This window comes from Aptenodytes forsteri, unplaced genomic scaffold (genome assembly GCF_000699145.1).
Source record: "Aptenodytes forsteri isolate BGI_AS27 unplaced genomic scaffold, ASM69914v1 Scaffold159, whole genome shotgun sequence".
NCBI classification, from domain to species: Eukaryota; Metazoa; Chordata; class Aves; order Sphenisciformes; family Spheniscidae; genus Aptenodytes; species Aptenodytes forsteri.
Window position 1 is genome coordinate 2,956,973 of NW_008794747.1, and position 20,254 is coordinate 2,977,226.

At 40.2% G+C, this 20,254-nt stretch overlaps 1 protein-coding gene across 1 annotated transcript in view; it reads right to left on the reverse strand.

Annotated features, from left to right (window-relative positions):
* The window catches only part of BCAS4 (breast carcinoma amplified sequence 4), a 33,706-nt gene that overhangs the window by 373 nt on the left and 13,079 nt on the right, over window positions 1-20,254 (reverse strand). The window lies entirely within an intron of this gene.

A 20,254-nucleotide genomic window follows, 5' to 3' on the forward strand; every position in this document is an offset into this window, starting at 1 on the left:
ATTAGTTTAAAGCACAGAAAAATGCAAATGAATTAGTAATGCTGGAAAATACTGACTACAGAAGAAATATAGAAAGGGATTTGGTTTTGCTTCTAGGGTTTTTAAGAATTCAAATAATTGATTAATCCTGAATTGAGATAAAATAATATTTCTGTAGTGCAACAATTCAAACCTCTAGCTAAAATCACAGTCTCAATGGAAAATGAAGAGCCTATCCCTCCCATAAAGCTAACGGTCTTCAGGCTCTAAACTTAACATATTTCCGGAGAATAGTTTGCTATTTAGATGTAGTCCTCCCATTTATTTGTATCCAGTTCTCATTCACGTGTTTCAAGCTGTGCATCTGGTTACAAACATTGCTTGATAGTACCCGCTGCTAATTCTTCAGAGTAGAAAACTGGCTCTCCATATACATCTAGGCACAATTTAAGAAGTAAATATTCGTTTATACTGTGACCTAGGTACTGGGTACCGAAGCTGCGTTGTGCTGCCATTGTCAGAACAGGCAGAATGAACGGGGGTTCTGCTGACAAACTCTTGATATGCACATCTCGGAGATCACGACCGCGTTCTCAGAGAAGGACACTTGCTACCTATTAGGATATACAAACTTTGCTGTGGGGGAGAAACATACTTCTAGTGATAATCATCAACAGATACATGTGGTTTTGAAATTTTCATGTGCAGACCCAAGCAAAAGGAGATGGGCTCCTTTTAATGGGCAGAATACTAGAATTTTTAATGTAAAATGTAATTGTAAGTTTTTTCATCTAAGATTGAAAATCAACAGTCACAACCACTGAGTAAGACAAGATGAAGAATCTGAATTGATCATGTCAGAACTACCAGTGACAAGGTCCACCTCTGCAAAATAGGAAGGAGAAAAAACCCTAAGCAAAGAAGCTGCAAAAACAGCCAGCTGTAACAATTCACAGGGGAATACTAACATTTTCTGTATTTTCCATAAAATAAAAGTAGAGAGAAAGAAAAGTTAAAAATCACTCCAATTTTCAAAGTAAAATAATCTGTCCTTCATTTCTAGGGCAATATTGCCAGTGGTCATACCAGGAGAAAACAAGGCAGGAATAGTGTTATGAATGACAGTAATTAAACTTAACAGGCTGAGCGACAATCTGTTTGCAGAAAGCCCTGATCAGAGCAATCAAACTTAACTAAGGACATGAGCCTCTCAAACTAACTTTAAAAGTAGACTCAGGATTTCCCATAGCTCATGAAACCATTGTCCCACTCTGATTTGTAACTGGTTATTTTAGAACTGCTTATTCTTAGCACTTATATCCAGAATTCCTCCAAATAGATGATGCCATGATTGCAATGAGAATTTACTTTTTTTGTTTTGGTTTGGTTTTGGGATTTTGTTTTTGTTTTTGAGCTCCCTGCAATGGTAGCCTGACACTTTGATGAATAATACCTTATTACTTACATAGTACTACAGGTATTATGATTCATAGATATACTTAGTCCCTTCTGACCTGCGGGTACTATATGTTTTCTATATACCCCCTTGACACAGGTAATTCTTTTGGGTCACTTCCTGTAACCGTGCCGTAAATACTTACAAAAGTGACTCCTCCTGTTTTACATCTACCCACACCAAACTTTGATCAAGAACACTCTTGTTACCAGATTTTGTTAAAGGAACTACTTCAATCTTCATTATCTTAAAGTATAGCTGCTGAATCAATAGTAAATGAGAGGCAAAGATACCAATCCATATGACTTGACAGTATTTTATGAGGAAGGGGTCTGAGAAAATATTTCTTTCACAATGGTACAAGTGCCACACAGGGTTAAGAGACAAGGGCATGAGGAATCTCTGTGCTGTGCACATCACACAGACTGAAGATGAAATAATTCCTTTGTGGTCAGGCCACTGTGAAACTTAAAGGAAAAGTGATATAGTTGCCTGCTGGGGGGCAAGGGGGGCAAGAAGAGGGAGAAAGTGTCTTGAAATTCCAAAGCCTATTGAAGACATCAAAAGAGAAAGGTTTAAGTAGCAGCAAATAGCTTTTCACCTCTTGATCACTTGATTCATGTCTGTCACAATCTAATAAAGGCCAGATTATGGCCTTTATGAAAGTAGGTGCTCTCGTTAGGATGGCATCCATACTGTAACATACAACCACTGGTGACACTGACTACAGCAGTAGCTTGCTGAAGGCCAAGTGCCCATATGACTAAACGGTGTTTATGTCTAATCCAGGCTATAAAGGCCTTGGGCAAGGTTCTGTCATTTCACTGGCGTCTGTAAGCACCTATGGCACCTATTCAGAGCAAACACATAAATCCTTATTTTTCCTCTTAACTTGCCTCTTAGGTCAGGCTTGAGACAGCGCAGCATAGTGTAGCAAGCTTACACTGTATCTGAAAAACACAAGCTGAAAACAGGTTTCTGTTAAGATGCCCTATACCCCTGTATTCTTTGTCCCAAACTTGGAAACTATTTATTTATTAACTTAAAGATCCAACAATGAGTGAATAAACTGAGGAAATAAAGATTAAAGGAATTATAGAAGAATTTAGCATTTGGAAGGAAGTATAACAGGTTTAGATGAAGCTAGATCAAATAGTAGAAATGAAAGGATTAAAACATTTGAGAGAGCTTTTGAAAAATAAAGTACATACAACAATTCTGCACTTGCAGGCAAATAAAAGAAATGGCATGTAGAATCATGCCTGAAAGATTAAAACTTCTGGTGGCAGCTTTAGAGACTTCAGTCAGTTGCATTTTAACAGGCAGCCAAGTTATCCAGGGAGACAAGTTGTGTGACATAGTGTCTAAAGCACTGAAAGCACCCCTTGAGAAATACAGTTTGAAGCCCCTAAAAGCCAGGTCTCCAGCTGATAAAGCTAAATACAGGAGAGCAGTAAGAAAATGACCCATTTAAGAGCATAGTGGTTGCTCTGACAACTGCAACCCAGCATCAGAACAGCAAAGCTGGGTCAAAAGGTGATCACTTACAGGTTGCATCACATCCAGGAAACAGCTTAATTCACAGACAGTTAGATTGTACCTTCTATTGAAGAAAAATAAATGCTGGGCTGTATGTGTCTGCTTGCTCGGTTTCATTTTCATAGCCAGACTTAAATCAGCCTGCACAACAACATTACATTTAAGGCAAGTGCTCTAAGAATTGCTGATGTGGACACAGAAAATTGTTTCCCCTCTATCCAAATATCTACAAGATGGTCCAGAAATCCACTTCGGTACTGCTTTTATAACGCAGATGTAGGGCATCTACCCCTCAGGGACCATGAGCCCAGCCCAGCTAGACAATTCTGCCCATCCCTGGCTATTGTCTCTCCCAACAGCCTCCCAAACAGATCAGGAACAGGTAGCACTTCACCTGCTTACGTGTATAATAAATACACTCTGGGAAGCAGCTAGGCAAGCACAGTAGGTATGGTCTCTTTCTGGTGCAGGGGCACTGCTACAGCCACCAAGTGCCCCAGCAGAATGGTTTGGCATCATTATAAGGATTTCTGACCCTATTCCAAACAGTATGTTTATCCAGGCTATTTGCAGTGTGCCCGACCATTACAGCTAAAACATCGAGCTATTTTCACAGACAGAGAAAATAGTAGATTACCTGAGAAAAGGAGGAAGGATATTATTTCACATAGAAAAAAGAAGTTAGCCTTCCACATGCTGTGTCTCTGGAAACTTAAGAGTAAGAATAAAGGTTCAAGTTACCAGCTGACAGCAATCATTCCAGATCCACCAAAAAAAAAAAGCCTCCTTTAAGGCTACCAAATTTAAAGTCTTGGTAGTTCAACTTAGTTGTATTTACAATAACTGTACTGGGGTAGTTATCCCTCTGAAATGAGCTTCTGATCAATTCTGCTGCTTCAAAGCAGAGAAAGGAGCAATAATAAAATATTCCATCCATGCTGCTGCACTGTGGTGCTGACTTTGCTTCAAGTACTATTCATGTTTCCAGAGCTCCTGAATCCGTTTCTTTTACATCTGCTGCCTACCACCTGAAACAGCATTAATATACCTTCCCCTTGACACCAATAAACATATTTGCTCCTGTTAGTTTACAGTGAAAGACGGCGAAGCTTCCTGGAGTGGATCAGCACCGCTGCAGATATCCAAAGACAACGAAGCAGCTCAAGGAGCGCTTCTCTACAGAAACCTGCAACAGCAATTTGACCTCTGCTATGAAAGATAAAAGGGGATTCTTGGCTATCTGGCAATAATTATTTTTCAGATTTGGTCATTCTTGCAGGTATTAAAATCAATACCTAGACTGTAGAAATCAAAACAGGGCAAAAACTGAAACCTCTTTCTTTGGCAGCTCCAAATTCAAGCAAACATTCTTAGATTTGGTCATTCTTGCAGGTATTAAAATCAATACCTAGACTGTAGAAATCAAAACAGGGCAAAAACTGAAACCTCTTTCTTCGGGGCAGCTCCATCCAAGCAAACATTCTTACTTTTTTCCAGCAAAACTTCAAAAATGACCATTTGGATTCCTCTCGATTTTAATTTTTAACATAATTTTATATAATGGTAAAATAATTTTCATTTCTACTAAAATAGATTTAAAGTTCAACATTAAAAACTTACTTCTTAAAAACCTATCAACTTTGACTTTTCCAACCAGTCTTCTTTTGATTGCTGCCAGCCCACCCAGCACAGTGCTAGCGGACTCTTGCGAGACCCTTTTGGGAAAAGTATGAATTAAAGAACCCACATGTTCTTCACACATCAGCTCTGATGCTGAGCACAACAAATCCTCACCCACATGTTCTCTGTTAAACACTTACTATGCACTGAGAAAGTACATAGGATGTACTTGCATAATAAGGATGTTTTTAAAAGAGAACAAGGGGTATGATGTCCACTACTGCCACATCAGAGAGACCTCTTTTGCTTAGGCTTGCTTCCATGGTAATTCTTATCTCCTGTTTGTGGGGCTACTGATCCCACTGTGCCAAGACAAACGAAACTCAGCTTTTCTATAGCATGTGCTGAATAAACATGCCACTGAAGATGTAACAGAGTACATCATCTACACAAATGGGAAGAAACAAGCAGTGTAAAACCAGTGTTAAGGCTTATCCTTAGCTAACTAATATAACTTCTCAGAAGCTTCTTAAAGTTTCTCAAAGTTGTTTAACCAGCATCAACGAATCACCTTTTAATTAGCAACTTCAAAATAGACTGACGATTAATCCTAACAATAGCCTTACAAATTAGGCAAACACTACTGCACCTTGGGAAACCAAGGCAGAAAGATTGTGTGATGTGTCCCAACAGACAGCAAGTCATGGCGGAGTCCAGGTTTAAATCGGGACTGACAGGGGAATTCTAGCAGAGCCTGCAGCACTGGTTTAAGACTTCACCGCCTACAGCTGTCCTCCCCGTTCCTCCCCCAGAGGTTATTTTTCTCTCAGTCAGCTGAAGGAACTATGTCGCCACATCAGAGCCATCCTAGTTCAGTTTGGCACACTACCTTAAATCACTGATGAAGGTAGGTTGTACTAAGGTGCCAAAACTATTAATTGCAAAAGCCAGAGCATGGGTGTAAGTTCTCCTCTTCAGGACAGTAGTAGCTTCTGTCCTAAGGCAAGCATAGTAATGTCAAACCACTCCAATTTTCAGAACACAAGCTTCAGAGCCCAATTTTTGCTTATCTCCCACAGTATATATATTTTACCCAGTATGACTTGCAAGAGTTGGATTCCATTCTTGACATGCACAGCACCTTTACTATCCCAGCAAGGTAAAGAAATCTATCTGTCATTCTTTAAGCCCAGAATGTGACTGGATGAGGAGCACAAGCTGCAGAATTTTCTCCCTGAGAAAATACAAGTCTCTTTCCTGATTGTGGTACCTACACCTGCCATGAGCTGGAGTCAGCCGAGCTGGACACCTGACCTCACTCACAGCACTCAAAAAGTTTCCAATCACAACCTCTGCAAAGTCACTCTTTACAGAATTCTGTTTGAAGACCACCTTACCTTCTCCTTTTCCTTCAAGTCTGTGGGATTATTGTGAAGGCTTTCCAGATGATTACCGACTCTTGCATCAGTTTTCTTATCTCTGATTGACCAACAGACCGGGCGGGGGGGAAGTTCTTCCTATGGTGGTCTGTTACTAGTCTCCTAATTAGAGGACAATATAAACTTTGAGGCATACTGTTTCCAAACATAAGGCAATCATATCACTTTCTAGTATTATTTATTGTCTCAAAAGCACGGTAAATAGTTCACAGATTGACTGGGTGGGTTTCATTCTTAAACAGCTTATGAAGTAAATAATACACAACAGAAATAGGAAATTTACTGATTAGAATTAAGGTCATTCCCTCACCTGTTTGCTTTGTAACTCAGAAGGCACACGCCTTATCCTTCTTAGCATGATCATATTATTATAAATCATAAGCTTTTTCTTCCTGTTGTTCTAAACATTCCGTGTAAGCACTTCAGAGCAAGCTCCAGAAAGCATCATACATATCCTTTTGGCTAAAATTAGTCATTAACGACAACCTTTCACTTACTACTTATGACTAGGATCTCTTCAATAAATCAGGCTTCCCTTTGTGAAGTACAGGATCATGAAAACATGCAAAAACAGTCAAACAGCTATTTTTATTCCATAAATAGTAATGGGATAAAGTCAAGAGAATTTAGAAAAAGCATAGGAGAAAAAAAACCCCACAACATCCCCTTTTTTTTCCCCTCAATCTCTTCAGCAAAGGTCTATTCAACAGCTGCAATAATGATCACTGCACAAATCAATAATCTTGCTGAAGCCATGGGAAAGTACAGTTTATTAGCTGTTCAGTAAAGAGACAGAAAGACAAGGATGCAGCGGCTCTTCTCCTGCCAAAAGAATGTGGGATGCAGAAGAGATGTGACAGCTTTGAAGAATCTCACTGCAAAATGTGTTCTCTCTAAGTGTATAGTCTAAGATTTTGTGCTTAGGCATGTTATCCACCAGGCCTTCTTCTCTTCAGTGATGGATCTAGTTTCTCACTAATATAATCATTTTCCCAATACACCGTTGCCAGAAGGAACATGTCATTTACAAAGGAAAGTCTGGATTTGTTTTGTTGTTGCTGTTTGTGATTGGTCTGACAGTCTGTGTCTATGAGGCTTCCTAAAGCAGACTACCCTGGCTTCAGCACTCTCAGTCTCTCAATTTACTTCTGAACAAGAAGCAGTAATATATTTGGGGCTGCTCCTCATGTGTTAATCTTCAGGAAAGCCAAAAGGGAGTAGGAGTGAAAGAAAGAATGAGACAAACTAACATAAATAATAACAATAATCCTAGCATTTCTACCTGCAGGAGCACAAAGGGCAGAAACTGGCCATTTGACCTTCACAATATCCTTCTAACACAAGTATTCTCATTTTACTAGTAAGATAACTCTGCATTCTTTGCTGTGGTTTTTACTGCAAGGCCTGCTCCCAGAATTCCCAGGTCCCTGTCTAGTGGCACAACCTAAGGAAGTGCATAAGATAGGGGCAGATACAAATAGGGACTATTACAGCAAACTGGTAAAAAAAGCCCAGAAAAAAAACCAACAAAGCCCATGGGACCAGATGGATGCATTTGAGGATGCTACAGTTCCTGGTTCACATTCTTGTGAGGCTGCTGTCAATCATCTTAAAGGTCAGGGCAATCCAGAGGAGGTTCTTAAATGCTGGAAAAAAAGCCAAATGTCATGCTTACCTTCAAGAAGACCAAGGAGGAAGATACAGGGATCTACAGGATGTTCAGCCTAACCTCAGTCCCAAAGAAAATATGGAGCAAATCCTTTTGGAATCCATTTCCAGCACTTCAAAGAAAAGGAGGTGATTGAAAAGACTCAGCATAGATCTAATAAGGGCAAACAATGGTTAGCCAACCTAATCAACAGCTGGCTAGAAAGCAGCTTCGCAGAAAAAGTACTAGTGGTCCTCAGAGACAAGAAGCTGAACCTGAATCAGCAGAGTGTTCTGGCAGTGATCAAACCTAACAGCATACTGGTATCAGTATGAGCACAACCAACAGACTGAGGGATGTGATCACTTCCCTCTATTTTGGCATGAGACTGAATCTGGAGTACTGTATCCGGTTTTGGCTGGAATAGAGTTAATTTTCTTCACAGTAGCTAGTATGGGGCTGTGTTCTGGATTTATGCTGGAAAAAGTGTTGATAACACAGGGATGTTTTAGTTATTGCTGAGCAGTGCTTACACAGAGTCAAGGCCTTTTCTGCTCCTCACCCCACCCCACCAGCGAGCAGGCTGGGGGGGGCACAAGAAGCTGGGAGGGGACACAGCTGGGACAGCTGACCCCAACTGACCACAGGGATATTCCACACCATATGGCGTCATGCTCCGGTTTATGAAGTATTTACTGGACTGACATACTTGGAGCAAGTCCAGCAGAGGACAATCAAGGTGCTCAGGGGCTGGAGCACGTACATTATGGTGAGAGGTTGAGACAGACAGTTTCTTCAGCTTGAAGAAGAGAACTGCAATTTAGTTGATGTCTTCAACTATCTAAAGAGTGAATACAGAGCTACTTATAGAGAAAACAGAGCTGGACTCAGAACTGTACAGCAAAAAAACTATAGGCAATGGATATAAGTTGCAGAAAGAGAAATACCAGTCAGACATAAGGAAAAAAAATCTACATCATGACATGGTCAAAGACTGGAACAGTTACCCAGAGAGGCTGTAAAATCTCCCTTCTTGCAGATGTTCAAAACTTGACTGGACAAGACCCTGGACAGCCTAATCTAACTTCGGTTGACCTGGCTTTCAGCAGGGAGTTGGACCTGATGACCTCCAAAAGTTCTAACTTCTATTATTCAGTGATTCTAACTGAGGCACAGAGGCAGTAAATTACTTGAACTCTACCTGTGGTCTTACTCGTGTTAACCCTAAGCTTTAAACTCAGCATTTCTGGGATATTTGTTCCATTCCCTAACTACTGGGGAATCCCCACGTGGTATTAGGGTTAGGTAGGTTTTCTGCCTTCTTGCACAAGTTAAATTATAAATTAAAAAAATGAGGTGCTGCAATCACATTATCCAGTGGCACTCCAAGCAAAATGGGCAAAGTCCAAGTCTGCTGCTATGTCTGTTACTCATATCCAACACTCAAAATGAATTTATTCATTACTCATTAATGTATCACTTGCTGACAGTGTCACTCCAGTTCCCAGGGGACTGAGAGTTATATCCACAAACCTTCAAAGCAGGTGTTAGATAGCTTTTTCCTCAAAGGTGCTAAAGTGAATGGCTAGGGAGTCTCAACTAGGCATCTTATCCTGGCTTTCAGTCTTTCTGAAACAACGAGTTAAGGCATAAACAGCAGACTCCAAGGCTGTCAGTCCTAGACTTTTATAAACACTTTTTTCTTTTTCTTTATTAATGCAATGTCTGAGTCAAGCACACACAATACCAGAATAGTAATAGCCTCAAATTCTACGTCCCTTTGCAAATCAATTCATACCAACACATTTTCTCATCTAAGACATTTGAACATTTGGAGCCTCTTGCACACGGAACAGCAGCTGAGGTCCCCAAGGAACAACTCAAACTGCTTTCACTTTCTGGAATAATAACACAGACAAAAGTAAACAAAAATAATACCATCCAGCTGAAGCATGAGGCAGCATTATATTCAGGAAGGCATCTGTAATTATAATGGGAATCAGATAAGGCTAATAAAAAAAGATTGACCAAATAGACATGACAAAGCACAAGGAATTCACGCTCCTTTCCTTAACTTTGTAAATGATTCACTCTAAGTCAATAGTAGTAGCCAAGTCGAGGAAAGAGCCTGCTTCCCAAGCTGGCTTGCTGTTTCAGTATTATCATAATACAAAACAACCTTCCAGCTCCTTGGCTGAGATTATGAACAAGCAATCAGGCAGTATGGATGTGAGATGCAACTGAGCTCAAGCTCATACTAGAAAAGCATTTGGATGTAGTCTGAGTAACTCTAAACAAGAGCCTTTACAGTTTCTGTACTTCGGTTCTATTATCTGTAAAAAGGGGGCAATGAAGCAGTATGAAACTTCACACATACACTCACCAATTTTATTACACTAGGTCCAGCAGCACTGAAGGAATGCATAAGGCTGTCAGAACATCCCATTGCCATTTATGACTGCTGTCTCCCCTTCACCTGTTGTGCACCTCACTAAAGAACGTAGCTTCATCTTCTTGGAAACTTCTTAAGCACACTGGAAGGCTGCTATTATGTCCTGGTAAGTTTTCTCTTCTTCAGGCTGAACAAACTCAGCTGTCTCAGCCTCTCTTCATTGATCCTGCTGTCCAGCCCAAGCATCTTGATGACCCTGCCCTGAGCTTAATCAAGTTTATAAACATCTTCCTTGTACTGCGGCCCCCAAAACTAGATGTGGTATTCCAGATAAAGTCTAAGGAATGCCCAGTTAAAAAGAATAATCATTTCCCTCAATCTACCGGTCATGTTTCTGTTGATACTGCCCAATCATCTGTTGGCCTTCATTGATGGCACACTGCTAACTCATGCTTATCCTATCATCTAAAAAGATCCCTGGGTCTTTTTCAGTAGAGCTGCTCTCCACCCAGTCAATCCCCAGCTTGTACCATAGCAGGGTGTTAGTCCGTCCCAGGTGCAGGATTTAGTGCTTGTCCTTGTTGAATTTAATAAGATTCACACATGAGCACATCCCTCTGGCCAGCTGATATCCTCAGAAAGGCAGCCCTGTTCTGGAGCACACCCCTTAGTTCACTGCAGTCCACAACCTTGAGGAGGGTGCATTCTGTCTCCTCCTCCAGGTCACTGATAAAGGTACTAGGCAAATGTCTGACAAACTACACCTGTAACTGGCCTCCAGGTAGAGTACGAACCATTAACAACTACTCTGAGTCTAATGATCTAATCAGTTTTTTCACCCATCTAGATCATAACATCCCAGTGTGGATACAAGGACGCTGTGGGTGTCTGTATCAAAAGACTTCCTAAACACAAGGTACAGGATATCAACTGCTCTCCCCTTATCCACAGTTACATCATAGTCATATCATTCCTGATGACTTCACAGTTAGAACAAACTCAACATTCCTAACAGAGAAACAGTGCTAGAAAAAGTATTCATAAAGGAAAAATATTAAAACAGACAGGTCCTAGTCCCACTATATTTCCATGTCTAGTCCCACTATATTTCCATGTAAGGCAACAGGAATTGAAAGCACACAGCACCTTGCACAATCCAGCAGATACTAGAAATGTGGCGAAACTGGAAGCAGTTTAGCCTGGCAAAATATACAATATTCTAATGCTCATTGGGAAGACAGAGAGACTGACCCATCCACAAGTCATAGGAGATGGAAAATTACACTCAGTTTCCAAGAGTAATACAGCAGGAAACAAAGATCAATGAGGTTTGGCTTAGATGTCAACCTCTAGTCAGTGGCTGTGATGCTGTTCTACAGTAGTACAAGAAGAAATCTGTCCACAAGTACAAGAATAGCCAGCATGCCTACACTGTCAAATCAAAGCTTAGTAACTTGTCTCCAGCTGAGACCAACAGCTGACGCTTAGAGTATAAAAACAGGGCAAGTATGCAGTGTTCCTGCCTTGAATACTCTCCTAACCTATAGAAATTTGCAGCATAGGCGTTCCTAGAAATAGAAAGGTAACTTTGCTAAATTACTTTGTCTCATCAAATTTAACATACATAAATCTTTCATTTACAACTGCAACAGTGAGTTCCAAACTTCATTAATATATTGCATGAAAAAAATTCCTTTAGTTCATTTTAAGTCTATTTCTTGATAATAATTTCTACTTACTGTCTCATGCAATTTTAGATTTCAAAGAACTCTAGTGCATTCTTCCTCAGTGTGGAAAATCAGACTGAAACCATAGTCTGCTTAGCTGTTTCCCAAAGGGATGTGGTTCCAAACTCCTGTTCTAGATGCCTTTTCTAGTTCTGCTGCAATAGAACCAGAACTTCAGTCAGTATTAAAGATGAAGCCACAGATTTACAGAATGGCACAATAAGGTTTTTATTTTCTTTCTTTGCACTTTTGCTAATAATTCCTAGCATTCAATTTTCTTTCTTGCCTGCTACTGACCTGTGTGCTGAAAGTTTTCATGAGGCCATCTGTAATTACTTCATGATCTCTTTCTTCAGTGAAAAATGCTAGTTCAGAGACCAATACCATACACATAAGGCTCACTCACATCACCCCCATTTGCATTACCTTATATTTATTGACACTGCATTTTGGCTACAAGTTTTTCCACTCAGTCTCTCAATGTTGCAAGGTTTGCCTACAACTCTCTACAGTTGGCATTCACTTCTGTGATCTCAAAATAACTATGTCAACAAGCTTTCTCATCTCATTGTATACCTCATTTTCTAAATAATTTGTGAACACTGAACAGCGTGCTAGAATCAGCTAGCATCTGAAAGACTTCTTTCCAAGTTTTTTGATCTGGAGCAGATAAAATCTTTGGGATCCCAACAGGATGAAGGAGTCAGCACTGCACTTGTACTTGTTTTGCAGGCCCGTCGTGGAACACGTGAATAGCGACTTTTAGCAACCTGACATGAGCACAGCCACAGTGCTTAAGTGGGAGGAGAAGCAGCCCAAAACAAAAATAAAAGTAATAATAGTCCCATCACTGATACAAGCTTCCATTTCTTTTTTTCTGTAAAAAGAAATACAATTTTGTCTTAGTAACAACTGATACCAAAAATTGTTGTTACGGTCTGGAATTATTGTAATAGTTTGGTTTTACAATCCCATATGGTCCTGCTACAGGGGGCACTCTGGAAATGAAAGAGTTAATCAGGAATGGTGGGGGAGTTGCATGGATTAACCAGACTTTTCTAGAAGAGACACTATCAGCAAACGGTTCTCCTTCAGTAGGTAAAGTTGTGTCAACCAACAGAGAATTATACAGTCTGCATGTGATGATGCAAAGGCAAGGCAAGGTGCCTCGCACACCAGGGCACGGGTGCTGCACAAGGGCTGGCCAATGGGCGGGGGGAGCCCAGTCCAGCCAAACCGAACCCAGCCAAGCCCGGCTGGGACGAGCGAGCCCAGCCGCTGGGGTGACTCCAGCTGAGCAGAGCCGAGCCCAGCTGCCGGGGTGACTCTGGCTGGCACACGTGCACACACGCACACACACATTTTCTGCAGACTGTCTTGCATGTTTGTTCTTGGCAAACCAGAGCAGCTTGGGAAATATTTGCAGGTCTGGCTATTTAAGCAGGAGCAGCCTAGCAAGGAGCACGCAACAATCGCCCAAGATTGGCTTGCAGCATTACTGCTGCTGGAGGAAGAAAATCGTTTCCATAATAACTGTTTTGCAGCGTACCAGCTACGCTTTCTATAGCATTTCACCACCCAACTGAATTACAAAAAACAAGGGCAAACATGCTATTTGCATGCTTTTTTTTTCCCCTCAAGCCATATTGACACATGGACTCTGCGACAAAATGAATGCTCCTGAAGCCCAAAAATATCTGCACTGAATATAAATATATGATGAAATAGCTTTTAAACTCTGCCCTAAAGCACTTTCTGATTGGCTGCCAATGATGTCACACATCCATAAAGCCCAATAAAACGCATGGGTTAACAAGTCTCATTTCAGTGTATGAACTCTGTGCAGCAGGAGCACAGACCACCCCAGCACAGGCAGGGGGTTAATCTCTCAGGTAGTTAAAATCCTGCGACCTCAGGCCTCCATGTTAAGAAAGCTGCACTGCTGTCTGTGCTCGCAGACTGATCTTAACCACACTTAACTAAGCACTGTTTACTTGGGAGAGAAGCCTTCCTAAAGGATACAGTAAATCACTGTCAGTTTTTAGGTATTACAGATACACTCATGCATATTCAGAGCAGTTAGTTTGGTCTTATCTGGCAGTTACAATCTTACATTTCAAGTCAAAGGTGAACTAAGTATGGTACCCTTTTTCCAAAAAGGAACTTGACCTTCAGTCCTGTTTGAATAAACTGTTATTAAAGTGAGTAACATATTTTACAAAAGCCGTAACAAAACTAAAATCTACAATTTTAGAAAACTCAAAAACTAATGCCAGAAATTTCAGCTAAGCCTTTAAAACATACTATTTTGGCACCGATTGCTCAAATAGTAAAATATGTTAACTCTTTCTGTGCGCTCATGCTTACAGGTTGCCCGACGAGGAATACTGGTTTGCAGGTTTAGGTATTTGGGTAGTTTTGACAAACGGAGCATTCTATGCAGAGAGAAATTTGCTGTGTAAAATACTAAGTGTGTATGATGCTCAGTTACCAGCAACCAATATTTGTTTCTTACTATAAGTACAATTCTTGGAGCTGGCTTAGTTTCAAATGTTATTAGGTAGATAGCATGTGGTGTTGTAGTAAGGAGTCTTACGCATGAACTGAAAATATACTGAAGTTGATCACCCTATTCTAGGCAGTTTTGCTGCCAAATGTGGGCTAATTTATATATAGCAGCCTATTTAATAGTTTGCACTCATACTTCCAAAGCAAGCATGGAAGCAGACCACATAGAAATATGAAAATGTTTCCCGATTTGCTACATAAAACATTATTTGTTTTTCAAATCCTTGTCTAAGGTTTAGGAACATTAAATAGAAAGGAAACTGCAAACTACACGGTTCAAATATGGAGCTGCTATAAGGTATGGTATCACTGCAGTGCTCAAAGCAGTATCACAACATAAGAGAAAAGGCTGTGTATTGCTATCTACTATTGTTCCTTCTGCCTCTCTTTTCAGTTTCATATTAGTGGCAAAAATGCTAAAATCAGCCAAAGGAAAAAAAACCCCAAAACCTCAAGCTCAGTGTCTAGAAACCTCATGCTTTCCTCGATTACTCCTAAAGGATCCCTTTACCACTGAACCTCAGCACATACCATCAAATATTTCAAGTGGAACAAATTCATTAACTTGTAAACACTACTTAACTAACTGAAAGCCAGTGACAGAAACCTAGAGCACTGTTAAATCAACTTCAAGCAGGCACTGCATTTCATGTGTTAATACTTGCCATCTGCTCATGTTGCATTTTTTACCACAAGAAAAAAATGTGACTGCTGAGTAAAGACACTTCAAAAAAAAGAAATAGGAGAAACCTGGCCTCACTTAGCCATAAACTATGGGTTTATTTTTATTTTTTTACTTGCGCACACACGCTCACACTCTATCTCTCTACTAAAAACAGAAGGACCTATGTAAAATAGTCTTTTTAACTATTGCTGCCTTATAATAGCTACACTAGGAAATCTTAAAGAAAAAAGAAAGTGCCTGTGCATGTTTGGTACTCCAGACAGCAAGAAATTTGCCTCAGGGAAAAACACTTTGTAAAAGAGGTGGGGGAAGGGTAATATGCTGGTAGACAGAGTGCGTAAGGGAACCAACGCATGAACGTGTGTGCGTGTGCCTGCGTGTGCGCACTTGTGTTGGAGGCTCTGGAAAAAAATGCTAGTCGCTACGGCTCCTAGAGGCTCCAGCACAGCAAAGCACCTTTTCTGCAACACAACCATTACATCACGCACAAAACTGCCTGCCAGCCACAGAAAATGGCCCAGTCAGGAAGGGATGGATACCAGCAGATGGAATGTTTCTCCACTTTGCGAAACATGCAATTTTTAAACTAATTTTTTTTCAAAAATTAGCTTAAAAAAAGTCCTAACTTCTTACCCCCTTGAAAACTAAAGGTGATCAACATTTTGCCCCAAAAGTTGGGCCTGTGACTTAGAGGATGCCACGACACGATGGTAAGCTTTGTTTTAGTTTTGGCCAAAATGGTATTTCTTTTGATATTCAGTGTGCTTCTAGTAATAATCCTAAAGAGCACTCAAGCATTTCAGTAATGCAAGTGCAAAGGAATTTGCTATGGCACCAGGTCAGCAAGGAATAAATATTTCTGAAGTTACATGCCATGAAGTTCTGCTTAGCTGTTGCGAAGAAAAAAGAACAAAAAAAAAAATCGCCAGATCTGCATTTATGCCTTTTAACAAGTGTCATGTTTTAAATGGGTGCTTATAAAGGAAGCATCTGATGGACCACTTTGGTGTGTGACATCTACCATTAGTACGCCAGATACACTGAGCAGCAGGTCCTGATCTAGATGGGCAAATTCCAAAACAAGTGTCTTTACAGAAGCAGTCAGGGAGAGAAGGACATGTGGTGATGGTGCATGAGGTGGAAAGCTATCCACTGGAAGCTGGACAAAACCTTTTCACAGAAGTCACTGTACAGTAACTGTGCACAAACACTGGCTCCAATATATGCCCCAGTTGTAAAAATAAAGTCAGTGCACGAAACTTGAAATTGTGACTTCTGGCTAAAGATCTCTCTCATCCATTTCCTATTACTAGTCCATAGAACTATTTTACTTTCATAAAACTACAGCATAGCGTAATTTCTCTGGATGTCACCTTTCTTTGGATGAATTCCCAACGTTACCTACCATGATTTGATTTTGGTAAAACTTTATTTGCTGCTGGGGTCCTATTCCTGATGACTGGAAATAGTGGGGAAGAAAAAAAAAAAAATACTGTGGTCGTAACCAAAGTAAACAAATGTCAGCCTATGTCGCACACAACTGATAAAAGGACACTAGCAGGACATATTCATGCCACAAATATTTGAACACAATGGATTCTTTATAGTGAAAAACACCCTCATCTGGTCCCAGATCCTTCATACTTAAAACTCATGCCTTTTAACTTCCACCCCAGATCTTTCACCAGATCTTTCCTCTCTGCAAAGGAGCCCAGGTGTTTCTTGAATTCACTTAGCATTTCCAACACTTCACTCATTCTCACATTAATGAAACCCATATGTTTAAGTATTACTGTCCTCAGTTCCTTCCTTACTGCCCTTTTCCTGAGATCTGAATTCATTTTGTGAGTAGCTTTCCCTGTACTAAAAAAAGTTGCACAGATTTTTTTAACATCTTTCATAATTTTGGAGACTACTGTAAAATTGCTTATTTCCTTGAGAGTTCTGATGCTAGGAAACAAAGGTGTGCGTCTCTCCTGCTACAACATTCAAGTTCCTATTTTCAAAAGTGTATCGGACCAAGATTACCCCTTTTACAGCTACCCATTTAAGAGCTACTTCAAGAATTCATGTGGCAGACTGCATACATTAAACTGAAAGCTCAAAGAGAGAACAGCTTGCATTAAGACAGCTGCAGTGATTTTCAACCCCAGTTGGCTTCTCTGCCTCTTCTCCAGTGTCCCTCCACACTGCAGAAGCAACCGCTAAACTGCCCAGGTTAATATCCCAGCATATGAAAGAAAACGAAACTTCAACATGCCAACAAAACGTCCAGGCACTGCCATCTTCATCACAAGAGCTTGGCACCCACTTCACCTGTTTGACTTCTAGTTATTCCTGTTTCTCATTATTGCCCTGTAATACAGGTATTTATTCTAAATGCATTTAACAGTTACACATGCTCCTAGATGACATGCAACTCTAAAAAAAGGTCCCAAACAAAATCCAAGTGGAGGAATTACGAACAACCACCAAGATAAGAGCAGTCATCAGGAAAATGAGTCACAGAGAAGGCCAGTAGAATCCTCCAGGAGACTTCCATATGCAACAGTCTCACACAGAAAAGGCACAGGCACTGAAAATGAGTTGATAAAATACTTTTAAGAGGTGGTGGGTGTCCCAAGAAGGAACATCTATGTAGCAGCACAAGGAAATGGAGGAAATGTAGAGGAAGGGGGGAGATAATTGGACATCTGTGTGAAGCTGGGGGAGGGCAGACAGGAAGGCAGTAGTAAACTCCATGAGCAGACTATGCCACAGGGGTAGAAAAAGACTCTGGCTTTACTCGGCTCAAGAAAGTAGAATCCACATTTGTCAGAGTATGCCTGTGTAAAAATTATAACACCTTCTATCTGACCTTGCTTACCCAGGGCATTTTGGAGGAGAACAGGCAATTTAGTAACAGCAATGTGGCTTTAAGCAGCACTGTGGTCATTTGTTAAAAGGGAGAGAAGAAAAAATTTCACCAGTGTCTGACTCTTCACTTTACCTCTCACCTCATACGCAGATTATCTCAAGTACTTCAGTGAAAGCTAAGATTCAGACTGATTTCACAAACACTATTTCGTGGATCACTTCGCATATGAGTTGATAGCTATATACATACTTACCGTTAACTTTATTTTAAAGTATTTATACAGGACCAAGATCTTTATTTCCCAGCCTTCATATTTCATTCATCTTAATCTATAAATGTACTTCCAGAAAAAGTCAACCTGATTTACAATAAGAGTGATTTATATGAGAGTTGCTCCTGTTTGAGTATCACTTTAGGATACTGTGAAAATCCACAAGCTACGATGTGTTCCATATTATAAAAGCCAAATCAGAATAAAAATTCCTCTCCAAAATTCCCTCATGCCAACTTCATCCAAATTTTAACATAGAAATGACTCTGTGTGGAATATCTGGAGTGAGGCTTTTTCTATTTAAACTTTTTACTAGCTCATAGTATCTTCTTGGGTATTGTACCAGTTTATCCAGTTATAAAATGGATTCTTTGTTCACCTGTTTTTGAATCCTTTAAAAAAGGACTTCTGGTGGAAAGCTGAAGCGTTAACGATAGTTCAGCAAACAAGTTTCATGCAGAGAGAGTCTCCTACTCAGGGTTCTGCGGACGCTTCAGTGTAGTGCCAGGCCATACTGTAGATTTATGGTATAACCATAATAAAGTCATTTCATTTCTGTATGCCTCCAATTCCCATCAGCAAGATGGTGCATGTGTTTCCTTTTGCCCATTTGTCTGGTGTGTTTACCCATAAGGCAGTTTGTGCCTGGAACTACTGTCAATCGTGCTTCAAAATTTAGCACCCCGATCTTAATTAAGCCATCTAGCCCCCACTATAAATTATGATTTTTTTTTTTTAAGTAAAATGTTTGTAAACAGAAAATCATTTTAAAGGTCAATTTTTTTGTGCAGAATTAAAAATAGGAACAAAATAAACACAGAAATATTTGCTGTTGGCACACCGAGACCACAATTTCTACAGGCATTCCTCTAATGAGACACCATTACAAAAGTATATATTACATGGTTACAGAAATAAGTGGAGGAGCATACCATGCTGTGGAGACAATAATCCACAGAAATATGGTAAAACAAAGTTCCCAACAAGCTCACCACAACTATGGCTGGCAAGAACATAATTTCTCAATGTATTATAATCCATTTGAAATGTTTAACCCTAACATCATCTAAGCTGCAGTATGTTTCTGCATATGTCAGCTAGAATTTAAAAAGTAGCTGCTAGAGTATAAACTGAGAAAAATAGTATAACCAAAGAAACCCTCAAACATGAAAACAGTCATCCTTTTTTAGTAAGAGAATTCTAATCTCTTGGAAAATGTGGTTAATGTCCCTTAACACCAGATGTATAAATGGCACACCTGTAACAAAGAAACTGGGATGTTGTGAGAAAAATCCAGACAAGTAATTCTGCTAAGAAAGGGACCCAACAGCACCTTTCACAACGTCCTGCTCTGCTGGCCCTAGAGCATTCATGCTGGAGACACAGCAGCTGAGTTTTATCTTTTATTATTTTATTGCTTTTGGGTTTTTAAGAATCGACGGCAGCACAGCACAGGTTTATGAATAGGAACCCTGAACCACTGGGATTGTGAACCCTAAGTATTTTACACGCACTGTTTTGTAACGATGAGTGCACGCAATCCTGTTTAACAATATAATGGCACAGAGCCTCATACAGAAGACAGAAACACAAGTACAAACAGAAAATCTGATACAACTGAAGACATCCTATATTGCCCCAGAAGACAGGCCAGTGCAGAGCTGCAGTGTATAACATGCAAATGCTTAAATCAGTAGTGTGAGCAGTAGCCACTGCTTGCTGCATTCCTTACAGGAGCAGCCAAAAGGAACATAAGAAAAGGGGAGGGTGAAGAGACATTTACCGCTTATTTCACTGGTGCCAGCTAAAATCTTTTCTGTAACTAATTCACTTTAACTCTGCACAGGGCAATGTTACATAAAACATTTCTGAAGGAAGATTTTTTTCTTGCCTTTCAAGAGCAAGCATCAAAGCCTAGTAAACCATGTACTGCAGAATATATTTAAAGCTCAACAATACTAACCAATAGAGTCACTGAAACTGAACTCTGGAGGAGGAGCTCTTTACATGCAGAGGCTGGGTTTCTGTTTTCTGGCACAGATTATACCAGCTTACAGAAAGGCAGTGTTTTAC